Raw genomic sequence first — 12397 nt, forward strand, 5'->3', positions numbered from 1 at the left:
CATCCCTGCTGGATGGTAATAAGGAAACCACATAAGGAAGTATACTTCCACCTTGTATCCTTCTTGCTAGAATGATATGAGAAGAACCCTAGTCATGAGTCAGGACTTTAACCACCGCTCAGTGATATTGAGGCCATTCTTTCCCTAGGGTGTCAGTGTGACTTAATGGGAAGTCTAAACTTTCACCTCATCCAGAAGAAAAAAGGAGCCCTCTCCAACAGATGTCAATAGAGGCTGAGTGGATTTCTTTCTTTCATTCTTTCTTTTTATGATTTATTTGTTTATTTATGCATAGAAGAACTGAAGGTGCTATGGTGATGGCACACAGGTGAATTGGTAGTGAGAAACCCATGGGGATTACAACTGAGATTGAAAGATGCACACAAGAGTGATGTTAAAAAAAAAATAGGGGTGTAGGCCAGTGGTGAGAGGATTCACCAGAGCAGAGTGGGGAGCTAATACATAACTTCAGTGAAACACACTGCTAAGGGAAGCAGCAGGCGAGACAGGAGTGGTCTGCTGCGCCGGAAGTGGCTTCCTGCTCAGGTTGTGATGGTGGGAATGCTGATTCTAATCTACACCACGAGGGAGGCCCAGAAGCTAAGTGGATTTCTATGCTGACCTAGTAGTTATAAGGAAGACAACCCACTTTTCTTGCTGGAGGTATCTCAAGATAAAAAGAAAAACAGCTAAAACACAAGGTATAAATAAGACACAGAATCACAACATAATCTCAAAATGTCCACGTTTCAATCAAAAATCACTTATGATACTAGGAATGAAGAAGATCTCAAACTAAATGGGAAATAAAAGCTAACCTATAAATGGCAACACTGAGATGAAATATATGTTAAAACTACCTAACATATGTTTTTTTTTTATTAAAAAGTTTATTTTTACATCATTTTGCACATTTTTTTTTCATCTCAATTGTAATCCCCACGGGTTTCCCATCACCAAATCACCCCTGTGCCACCACCATAGTCCCGTGCATTTCCCTCCTAACATATGTTTTAAAGAGGCCACCATACAAATAATTCTATGAGCAATTATAAACACACTGGACACAAATGAAAAATAGAAAGGACCAAAATATCTATTTAAGAAATAAGATATAAAGAAGAACCAAATGGAAAATTTATATTAAGAAATATAATAACCAAAATTTTAAAACTCAGTGGATCAACTCAATAGCAGAATGTAAAAGATTAAGGAAAGAATCAGTGAATGGAAAAGCAGAACAATAGAAATTATCCTGTCTGAAAAACAGAGAGAAGTTAGACTGAAAAATAAGCAAGCAGAGCAACAGAACCTGAGTGACAACTGGGGCTTTAACAGAAGATTTAGTATTGGTATTACTGGACTCCCAAGAAGAGAGGAGAGAGTAGGATTAAAGTATGCAAAGAAATAATGGCTGAAAATGTCCCAAATTTGGCAAAAGGTACAAAACTATAGATTCAGGTATATGAGCGAACCTCAAACAGGGTAAACACAGGAAATACTAAAGTAGGAAACATAATCAAACTTCTGAAAGCTAAAGACAAAGCAATGGAGAAATTATTTTTTATGTCAGGAGAACAACAACTCAAATAACGGGTTTTCTCATGAAGAAATATAAAGATAAAAAGAAGTGCCACATTATCTTTATTTGTATATTTATTTTTAAACTAAAAAAAAAGACTATTTATTTATGCATACAGAACTGGGGTACAGACCAGAGGTGCAGAGGCAGTGAGAGGATTCCCCAGAGACAAAGTGGGGAGCAGAACAGGCAGATCAAAGAAGTATACTGCTGAGGGGAGCAGCAGGCGGGTCAAGAGAAGGAAAGGTTTACTGAGCCATGTGGATCACCTCCGGGGCGGGGGATCGAACTCGCACTGAAGCTGTTGTGGCCAGCTTCGCAGTGCTGTGCTCCAACTCACTGTGCCACCAGGGAGGGCCCAGAAGTACCACATTATCTATTTAAGTATTAAAAGAAAAGAACTGTCAACCCAGATTATTCTATCCAGTGAAAATATCCCTCAGGAATGAAGGGGAAATCAAGACATTCTCAGATGTCAGGAAAGTAAGACTTTGTTGCCAACAGACCTACCCTAAAGAATGAGTAAGAAAGTTGACTAAAAAGAAAGGAAATGATAAGAGAAAGAAACTTCGAACATGAGGAAGGAAAAGAGAACATGCTGAGCAAAATATAGATAAATACAACAGACTCTCTTTCCCCTCCTGAGCTTTATAAGTTTTGTTTGATACTTAAGCAAAAATCATAATGCTGTCTGTTTTAAATGTTCATGGAGGAATCATTCAAGACGATCGTACATGAAGGAGTGTAAATGTATACAGAGACTGGAGGTTTCTACACTACACTCAGACTGGTAAAATGATGACACAGGTAGTCTCAATGAGTTAATATCTGCTACCTACAAGAAATTTATTTCAAATATGATGATAAAGGCTGATTCAAAATAAACAAATGGAAAAAAGATACAGAATGCAAATATTCATAAAAATAAAGTAGGATAGTCATATTAATAACATATAAAGTAGACTCCAGAGAAAAGAAAAGAGGCAGAGAAGGACATTATGTAACAGGGCAGAAAACGGCATGGCAGTCCTAAAATATGTGTGCTTTCAGCAGCAGAGCTACAAAGTATGTTTAAAAAACAATACAACTCACTCAATATGAAATAGGTCACTTGAACAGTTGCTTAACTATTAAAGAAGTTGAATTTGTATTTAAAACTTCCTCAAAGGAAATAGCAGCCCTTGTCAGTTGTATTTGGAGAAGAAGTCATATCAAATTTGATACATCCATAACTAGCAAACAGAAGAGGAGGGAGGTCCCGTAACCCCTGTTGCAGCATTCTGGCAGAAAAGGTGGTGGAGGAGGAGGGGGTAGGGGAGGGGACAAAGACAATAGACTCTTGGATCCAGTATCTCGTTTTGGTACATTAAGTTTAGGAACTGTATCTTGAGAAGGAATTATACTACAAATTTAGTCATTCTGGTTTTAAGGAGGAAAATGTGAGGACTAAAAGACCTGGGAAAAGTACATTTTTAAAGACGTGACCCTGAAGATAACATTAATGAATCATTGTGGGACTCCTTGAAAATTGAGTATTCACAGGAAAAAGAGAGGGCGGAGAAACAAGGGGGTGATTGATGTGTTTGTTCAGGGGCTTAGTTTTTGGTTCACATTGTCCACAGGTTCTGAGACCTACTCCATGCAGGGCTGACCTTCACCAGTTGGCTGAAACAGGGGTACCTGTTGCTGTAGTTATACAACTGGAGTCACCCCTACTTTGTGTGCGGGCAGGATCTGTGGATACAGTCAGATAATCATTCCAGTGATTAAATTATGTCATACAACATTCTGCCATAGCAAACTGGAGGGAGGTCCTGCTGGAGGGAGATACTCTGCAGATAAGGCCACCAGGTTATGAGAGGGCCACATGGCCGGGACCTGTGGGCACCCTGTAGATGCTGAGAGAAATCCACAGCCAGCACCCAAGGACACGCCTCAGATGAAATCATAGCCCCATGTGGTTGACGCCTTCACTTCAGCCTGCTGAGACCCTGAGCAGAGGAACCTGCAATAGGCTCTCTCCCAGCCAACCTGTGCCAGGATTCCTCAGCCACGAAACTGTGAATAATAAGTCATACTGCTTTAAATCACTAAATCTGTGGTAATTTGTTACACGGCAATAGAAAACATATAGAAGGTCTGTCCCGGATTCAGGAATATGGTGATCCAGCGGGTCTAATGGATCCCAAAGAGCACTAACTTCCATTGAGAAAGTCACAGGAGACATTCCATACCTGACATAGCTATCTTCAAGGGGCCTTGGCCATCTCAGACATAGCTGGGAAGGAGTGTAAACTTGCACAACCTCACAGAAGTCAATTTAGCAGTATTTATCAAAATTACAAGAGCATATGATTTTTGAGCCAGTAATTTCTCTTCCAGGAATTTACCAGATAGATTTATTATTATTTACAGATATATATATTAATAGACATGGGAAATGATCCATATATAAAGTTATCTATTATAACCTTCACCTGATCATGCATTCATTCATTCCACACATGAATATTGTTAGTAATAGCAAAAGATTGCAAGCATCCTAAATTTCTATCAATGGGGATAATTAAGGACATTACTATACAATAGAATACCACATAGTTGAAACAAACGACAGTCGGCACCTGTACCAACATGGTGCGAGCTCCAGTATGTTTTTAAAGGATAAAAGCAGAATAGAGCGGGCCCTCCCTGGTGGCTCAGCAGGTTAGAGCGCAGCACTAAGAAGCTAAAGCCAATTCAGCATGAGTTCGATCCCTGCTCTGGAGGTGACCCACATGGCACGGCAGACCTCTCCTGGCCCGCCCGCTGCTCCCCTCAGCAGTGTACTTGTCAGTCTGCCTGTTCTGCTCCCCACTCTGTCTCTGGTGAATCCTCTCGCCACCCCTGCACCTCTGACCTGTACCCCAGTTCTGTATGCATAAATAAATCTTTTTTTAAAAAGCAGGATAGAGCATACATCACGTTAAAGGAGAAGAGTGAGAGTATGTATTCACATTCGTTCCTACATTAAAATTTAAGTCTGTGGAAGGTTATAGTGGTTGCCTAGGTGGTGAGGCTGGCTAGCAATTGGGCAGACGGGGGCAGGCAAGAGAGGAAGAACTTACACTGTGCATTTTTTTGGCTGCCAGCTAAATAAAATGTTAAAGGTATGTAGTTTCAAAATAAAACTATCCTTTCCAGAAGTAGTGCTGGACTATGTGTTTCAGGTGTGCATCATTATATTTCAATATCTATATGTACTCTTTTAAGTTCACCACTAAGACTTTAAAGACTTTGGTCCAGTAGAGTTGTAATATTTAGATTTTGCAGCTTGCTGGAGCCATTGGTTACCTTCCCCACCCAGCTCCCTGGGGAGAATTTAAGGGCTGTTTTCCTAGAGGCCACCAAGTCTTTCCAGCTGCGCCAGAAACTCTGTTGGCAGCTAAGGTTCCCCTGGGAGCTGAGAAGCTGAAGATCACTACCAGGCCCCAGCCATCTGGGAAAACTCGAGTTCAAACAACCTAACCAGTCCTGTCCTACAGGTCTGAATTCCCTCAAGCGGGACTGAGACTCGACTGGGATGTATCAGTGTGAGTTGTTTACACCTGGAATCCTCCTGCCTGCTCGGTGCCTATGGTCTGCCAGTTAATTTTAGCTATCGCCTGTCCTTAGCTGCTTTTCCTCTCACTTGAATCCCTCCTATTTTGTCCTCCCCTCTCTCTTGTGCTTCCTCTCCTGATTTTGCCTGTTGCTGCAGATTGCCTTCCGGTATTAGATACAGGCCCAGCAAGAAACAGATGGCATGCTCAAAATGGGTAATTGGAGAAGAGTTTAATAAGGGATTATTTATAAAAAAAGGGTGGGCAACTGGGACAGTGAAACCACAAGGGATAGGGCAGTACCCCTGGGCAAGGGGAAGGATCAGCAATGGACGTGTGGGTGGGGAGGGCCCTGCAGGAGCTGAGACTTGTGGTTAATCAGAGGCAGCCAGCTCACTCACACTCATCAGGGAGAGAGCCTGGGAAAGTAAACCCCTAGTACACGCTCCTTCCTTCCTTCTCTCTCCTACAGTTACCTTATTTTCCAAACCCAGCGGAGGACAAAGGAACCCATTGATTCTACCCATAGAGGTCAGCTTCCCAACCGCAGAGCGTGATGGGAAAGAACAGGGAGTGGATCTGGAGGGGCAAATGGAATATAGCTAGCAACCCTCCAATAACACTTCAGAAAAATTGTATGATGGAAAATTTCAGACATATTTTTAAAAGTAAAGAGAATAGAATAGTGAATTCCACATACCCATTATCCATTTTCAACCTTTATCAACTTAGAGCCAGTCTCATTTTGTTTCTGGCCCCACTCACTCTTGCCCTCTTGTTAGTTTGCAGACATCATATCATTTCATCTGTCAATAATTCATATGCATCTCTAGAAGATAAGGACCTTTTTTGACCACAAAACCATTAGCAAAAGATAAAAATAAAGCAACTCCTTACTATCACTGACTATCCTATCAATGTCAAATTTTTAATTGTCCAAGAAATGGCATACATGGTTTTTTAAAAAGTAACCTGTTTGCTTGAATCCAGATGCAAATAAGGGCTAATTGTTGCAGTATTTTTTTGAAGAAAACATGACATTGGTTCTATAGTATATCTCACCGTCTCGATATTGGTCATTGAGTTTGCATGGCCTCATTTAAAATACCTTCTTCCCTGTACTTCCTGTGTGCCTATAGTTAGCTCTAGCGGCTTAATCAAATCGAGGTCCGATTTTTGTGATGTTAATAGCCATGATGATATTCAAATTTATTATTCCTTTTGCTTTTTTTTTTTAAGATTTATTTATTTAGCATACAGAACTGGGGTTCAGGCTAGAGGTGCAGGAGCAGTGAGAGAATTCACCAGAGACAGAGTGGGGAGCAGAACAGGCAGATCTACTGAAATACACTGCTGAGGGGAGCAGCGGGCAAGACAGGGGATGTCTGCTGTGCCATGTGGATCACCTCCAGGGCTGGGGATCAAACTCGCACTTGAAGAGGCTGCGGCCAGCTTGCTGTGCTTTAACCTGCTGTGCCACCGGGAAGGGCCTATTCCTTTTCTTATCTTCACTATTTTGCTTCTTAGTTTGCTTTTTTCCATTCATAAGACCTCGTGGAACTGCTCCATGTCTCCTGGTATCGTCCTATTAAATCCTCCTTAGAGGCTGTATAATTTTTGTGGGGTGGATGTGCTATTATTTGTTCAATCCGTTTCTTGTTGACTGGCTTTCACTTGGCATCCAGGCTTTTCCTTTTTTCCAAATATGAACAATGATGTAATAAAACATCCTTTCACACATGCTTTGTTTACTAATACTTTTATTCCTATCAAAAAGATTCCCAGGAGCTCGGTTGCTGGGGAAATAAAATATTTTTAAATTAAGAGATGTACCAGGTTACTTTCTGAAATGACTATAATAATTCAGTGTCCACTGGCATTGTTGAAGAATACTATTTCATCTATGTCCTCATCAGCTATGGGTGTTAATGGTGTTTATAATTGTTGTTTGTCAGATTATGGGCATAGAATAATGCACCTTTTCTTCAGTCTCTGAAGCCAGATTGCAGGGCTTAAACTGACTGTGTCACATACTAGATGTGTGCCTTGGTCAAAGTAGCTTCTCAAGCTTTCAGTTTCCTTATCTGTAAAATGGGATAATAAGAATACCTGTCTCAGCATGTTGTAAAGATGAAGCGAGTTAACAGATATAAAGTGCTTAGTGCAATGTCTGACTCATTGCATGTACTTCTCATTATTTTTCTGTCTCTTTTCACTTTCCCTCTTTTCCAGACTACTCTTATGGTATAACATCAATTCCTTTCCCTCTTTTCCAGACTACTCTTATGGTATAACATCAATTCCTCTATTGCCAGTACCTCAGTATCCCAAGTTAGCCTGTTCTTTTACATTCCTACCATTGCAAAATCCACTCTCTTCTTACCTGATACAATTGTGCAGACTGTAGCACTAGGAATTTGGGCTCCCTTTTCTCAGGGCTCTCTTCCTCCCATCCCACTAATCAGAAATCTCAACATGTGTCTCTGAGTCCATTTCCCCTCCCCTCCCCAAGCAGGGAGTCTAAAAGATCACATCTCCTGATTTTCTACCTCTAACCTTTAAGCAGACAACCTTGAATCCCTTACCTGTAACCTTATAGGGTAGATTTGGCAGACTGGTTTGTTCAAAGCATTCTTCAGTGTGTTGTTTGGAAAAATACAAGGTTCCTTTGCAGTCAGGGTTTTGGGTTCAGCCAAAAGCATTCTGGCACTCATGGGCAGTAGAATATGCCCTCACAGAGAAAACGCAGTTTTCAAATAGCTTTAAAGTACCATCTTTTGACAGCACAAACCTAAGTGGGATGTTCCTAAAGACAAAGCCTAAAGCCTTTAACTGCTTTCAGTATTCTTAGTTAGTAATGTTAATATTGCTATTTCCACACACATGTACATGCACACGCACGCACACATGTCTTACTAGTACGTATGATAATGTTACTAGGAATCACATTTTCCATAAAAGATGAAAGAGTGATATTATAAAATCCAATGAATTAAGTATAAACCTTTTAATTATACATTTGGATTAGAAATATCAGAATGAACCAATATTTTAGCTCCCCACGCCACAAATTTACATCTGAAAAGACTTGTATATAATGGTGACTCAGTAGAGGGAGCACAGTGGTATCAAAATATGAGCCGCGGGCCCTCCCTGGTGGCAGAGTGGGTTAGGACGCAGCACTGCAAGCTGGCCTCAGCCGCCTCATTGTGAGTTCGATCCCCGGACCTGGAGGTGACCCACATGGCGTGGCAGACCTCTCCTGGCCCACCAGCTGCTCCCCTCAGCAGTGTACTTCCTCGACCTGTCTGTTCTGCTCCCCACTCTGTCTCTGGTGAACCCTCTCACTGTCCCAGCGCCTCTGGCTTGTACCCCAGTTCTGTATGCATAAATAAATAAATCCTTTAAAGAATACATTAGCCTTGGCCCTCCCTGGTGGCGCAACGCGTTAAAGCACAGCGCTGAGAATCTAAAGCTGCTTCCACATGAGTTTGATTCCCGCCTGCCCCAGAGGTGACCACATGGTGTGGCAGACCTCTCCTGGCCCACCCGCTGCTCCCTTCAGCAGTGTACTTCGTCGATCTGCCTGTTCTGCTCCCTGTTCTACTCCCCGCTCTGTCTCTGGTGAAGCCTCTCACCGCCCCTGAGCCTCTGGCCTGTATCCCAGTTCTGTATGCACAAATAAATAAATCTTTAAAAAAAAAATACATTAGCCTCTAAATACCTTTTGCTAGGATAACTTCACCTCTATATTTATTGTAGCAGTCTTTATAATCAGTAAGGTACGCCCAAATGCCTAAAAATAGATGACTGGATCAAGAAGATGTGATATATATACACAATGGAATACTATTCAACAATCAAAAAAGATAAACGTATGCCATTCATAGCAACATGGATAGAGCTAGAAGGGATTATGCTCAGTGAAGTAAGGCAGAAGGAGAAAGAAAAATATCAGATGGTTTCACTTATATGAGGAGTATAGGGGAACCAAGTAAGGGATCAGGGAGAAAAAATAATAACAAAAGAAATGGCAGGCAGCTATAAATCAGAGACATTCTATGGAGGAGGGCGAGAGAGAAGGATCAGAACAGGGGAGGAAAGAGCACAGGAGACCATGACAATGGCGCACAGATGAATTGGTGGTGGGAAATCTGTGGCAACTCTATCTGAGAGGAGAAAGCAAACATTGTATAAAAATATGAACAATTGTGTGAAGTATATATAAATGAATAAATAAATTATATTAAAAATAAGTAAATACCTTTTTTTACCTAAAGTAAACAGGACTTCTTAGAGAAATAATTGGTTCCACTCACAAGTGGGATATGTACAAAATAAGCAAAGAAGCTCTCATTGACCGCTGATGTTGTATCAAAGGACACATGCATCAAGTTGAAAATACTCCTATTAGTTTAAAATGAAATAATTTGAACATCAAAATGAATAACTATTATAGTTGACAAATATCAAAAAATTAAGTTATAAGTGCACAATGATACTTGATAAATGAAACAAACTCAGAAAACTCAATGGTCATCATTGGAGGTTGTCAGAACACACTGTCACTGTTATGGGAATTGGTTTTAAAAAAGAAGAAAGCATCAAACACTTATCCTATTTCTGTATAAGAACTGGTTTTCTAGATAACCAACAAGTTGTTGAAGAAAGGTCTTCTTTTAATAATAATTATCACTATTTTCAGGTACAAAAATAACAGATCTTAGCAGTGATTATCAGTAGCTGCTAGAACTATCAGGGAGGAAATTGATAGGAAACTATACAATGGATAAGTCAGACTGACACTACTGGATTCCACTAATAAATTTTACCACCACGAGACAGACAACATACATTATCTACCTTTTAGTGTGACATAGTGGGAAGTACATAGCTTCACCTATTAAATATTTTTGCCTATAAAAAAATTAATCAAGTGTCAATATCTGGCTATCAACTTTTGAAAAACACAGAGAATAGAGAGTTAAATGACACCGTGCAGAAGCAACCAACCTAATCCATGATATAATATATACTACAGGATAAATGATCCAGTTTTTCCAATAAATGAATTGTGTGTGTTTGGGGAAGGTTAAGAAGGTGGAGCTATCACAGTATGAACGAGACTTAAGAACTATAATAACTAAACACAGTGTATGAACCTTGCCCAGGAACACAATGTGAACAAACTAGTTGAAAGTGATATCTTTGTGAGAATCAAAGAACTTTTAATATAACCTGTGGTGAAATGATATAAGGAATTATTTACTTCCTAAGGTGTAATAATGACATGTTATTTATATTATTTTCATTGTTCTTATTAGTTACCTATATTTATTGAAACATTTATCCTGAAATTACGTAGTCTGAATTTGTTTGAAAAATACTCCATCCCTCACCCCCCACCACCACCAAAGAAAGCTGGAATGGATAAATAGAGCAGGATTGGCAAAATATTGTTAATTGTTGAAGCTGAGTGAACCAGAGTTCATTATATTATAATTTCTTTACTTGTGTGTACATTTAAGTTTCTTTCATAATAAGTTCTTAAAAATAAATGTTCCTTAACAACCAGAAAAATTAAGAAATCAAACAGATTGGAGGAAACTAAGGAGACAAGACTAAATGCAATGTGGTATTGTGGACCAGATCTTGAAAGAAAAGGGGAAATTCTGTAGATTAGTATAAAAATGTTTAACTTAGAAAAGCATATATCCAACTATTTTGTTATCTATATGCAGTGTTAATTTCTTAGTTGGTTTTTTTTTAAAGATTTATTTATTTGTACATACAGAACTGGGGTACAGGCCAGAGGCTCAGGGGCGATGAGAGGCTTCACCGGAGACACAGTGGGGAGCAGAACAGGCAGATCGAGGAAGTACACTGCTGAGGGGAGCAGCGGGCGGGTCAGGAGAGGTCTGCCGCGCCATGTGGTCTCCTCCGGGGCAGGCGGGAATCGAACTCATGCGGAAATGGCTTTAGCTTCTCAGTGCAGTGCTTTAACCCACTGCGCCACCAGGGAGGGCCTTAATTTCTTAGTTTTGATAAATTCAAAGACATTGTCTTATTCTGTTTGGGCAGATGTAATAAAATAACATAAATTGGCTAGCTTATAAAAAATAGAAATTCATTTTTCCAATTTCTGGAGGCTGGAAGTCCAGGATTAAGGTGCATGCATGTCCAGGCACCTTCATAACCAGTTCATAACCAGAATTGTTCATAACCAGAATCTTTTCACTGTGTCCCACATGGTGGAAGAGGCTAAGGATCTTTCTGGAATCTCTTTTATATGGCACTAATTCCATTCATGAGAATGCCACCATCAAACTGAAGCTCCTCCCATGGCCCCACTTCCAAAACCATCACCAATGGGGTGTAGGATTTAAACATGAATACTGAGGGGACACAGACATGCATACCATAGCATTGGTTATATAAGGTATTAATATTACAGAAAACAGCACGAAGGGAATATGGGAATTTCTATACTATCTTTGCAACTGTTCTGTAAATTTAAAGTACTCTAAAATAAAAATTAAAAAATAGATTTAAAAAATGTCTGCATATAACTAGTTTCTTAAAGTTCACTTATAACTTCAGATAAAAAATACTTGACCCTCCCTGCTGGCACAATGCAGGCTAGCCGCTGCTGCTTCGGTGAGAGTTTGGTCCCTGCCCCAGAGGTGACCCACATGGCGCTGCAGACCTCTCCTGACCGGCCCGCTGCTCCCCTCAGCAGTGTACTTCCTCGATCTGCCTGTTCTGCTCCCCACTGTGTCTCTGGTGAAGCCTCTTGCCGCCCCACACCTCTGGCCTGTACCCCAGTTCTGTATGAATGAATGAATAAATAAATAAATCTTCAAAATAAATACTTAATACCTCTAGGACTGAGATATATGCCTAAAATAACTGTTGAAAATTGAGGACACTGGCTTATCTACACTGCCTCCATGTTTCCCCCTCTAGGATCTCGACAATTCAGCAGGTTATTTTATTATTCCTATCTATATTATCATGGCATGCGTAACATTTGTATTTTAGGTTCTTTCTGTAATTGCTCTAGTCTTTAATGGACCATTTGCCATTCCTCATCATTTTCACTATTATATCTCTTAGTGGAAGCTCATCACAGTTAGATATTCAAGGAAGACTTTTGCGAACCCTAAGGCTTCTGTGGCATTATACTTGAATGGCAATCTGCAGCAAGCTTCACAGTGCTGCTTTAACTTGTAGA

This window comes from Condylura cristata, unplaced genomic scaffold, assembly GCF_000260355.1.
Source record: "Condylura cristata isolate star-nosed mole 26May11 unplaced genomic scaffold, ConCri1.0 scaffold00027, whole genome shotgun sequence".
In the NCBI taxonomy this organism is placed as follows: Eukaryota; Metazoa; Chordata; class Mammalia; order Eulipotyphla; family Talpidae; genus Condylura; species Condylura cristata.